Source organism: Myotis davidii, unplaced genomic scaffold (assembly GCF_000327345.1).
Source record: "Myotis davidii unplaced genomic scaffold, ASM32734v1 scaffold370, whole genome shotgun sequence".
NCBI lineage: Eukaryota > Metazoa > Chordata > Mammalia > Chiroptera > Vespertilionidae > Myotis > Myotis davidii.
The window spans coordinates 15,309,883-15,311,002 of record NW_006288615.1 but is presented as its reverse complement, the minus strand read 5'-3'; the positions used below and the strand labels follow the sequence as shown (position 1 = coordinate 15,311,002).

The 1,120-nt window shown below is 43.3% G+C and overlaps 1 pseudogene; it reads left to right on the top strand.

The window, feature by feature from the left end:
• The first annotated feature begins 478 nt into the window (after positions 1 to 478).
• The window catches only part of LOC102769985, a 7,962-nt pseudogene continuing 7,320 nt past the window's right edge, over positions 479 to 1,120 (top strand).

Sequence of the window (1,120 nt, the reverse complement as noted above, 5' to 3'; positions counted from 1 at the left end):
ATAAAATAAGTGTAAAATAATCTGGAATATATGGAAAGTTATGAAAAACTTCCTAGGTTCAGAAAATGAATATAAAAACAAAAATGCATATTCTAGGTGGTTAATTTTACATTTATTAAATGTGCTCTATCTGTTGTTACTCACACTTCTGACACCAAATGTGTTGGCTTTTCCCACACCCATCGGTTCTCCCACTTCCCAACTGGGTAATCTACAATTCAGTGCTGACACTCACTACACGGCGCTGGCACAGGCCCCAGAGGACTGCCCAGTCAGACGCCCTGGGTTGTCACCTGTACTTCTGACCAACCAAACGGCTATCAATCAGGAGTTCCCATAACTCCCTCCTCAGTTCCCAGGTTGGGTAGAATGGCCACAGAACTCAGGAAAGCACTCCAGCACCTTCACGTGCTCATCAGCTTGGAAGCTCTGTCAGCACCGTGGGTAGAGGTGTTTACGGAGGTATAATTATGTAAACATGGTTGATGAAATCATTGGCCATTTGGTGATTAAGCTCAATCTTCAGCCTCTCTCCCAGCAATGTAACCCTTAACCAGTCAACCTGAAATGACCTGGTCAGCACTAGTGAGCTAATCCCCAATCCCCGGAAGTCGGTTACCTAAGCCTGAACCAACCCACTCTCTGCTAATAACCCTCCTTTTCCTGTCCCCTCTCAGCCTGTACAAACCTTCCCTTTTCTGTAGCTCTTGGGAACGCCTTTCTATCTGCTAGATGGGATGCTGCCCGATTCATGAATCATTGAATAAAGCCACATTGATCTGTAAATGCACTCAGTTGAAATTTTAACACTGGTTAATCTCCTTTTGAGAATCTCAAAGCAATTTACCAATACTCCTCTCTAACTGTCAAAATAGGAGTCGTCCAGTGTTTGAAAGCATACAGATTCTTTCGAGCTCTTAGTCAGTACCGATTGATTCACTCATAGTCTCAGAGTGCCAACGTACTGATCCAATCTGTTCATAACTTTGTTGACCCTTTGATGGAAACAGACTGACCAAAGTGTTCTGGGTCAGACAACAGAAAGCCAGAATTTAAAGACCATCAGCCAAGTACCTGGCTATTTCATACAAATTACAATTGTTCTGCTAATGGGCTTTTC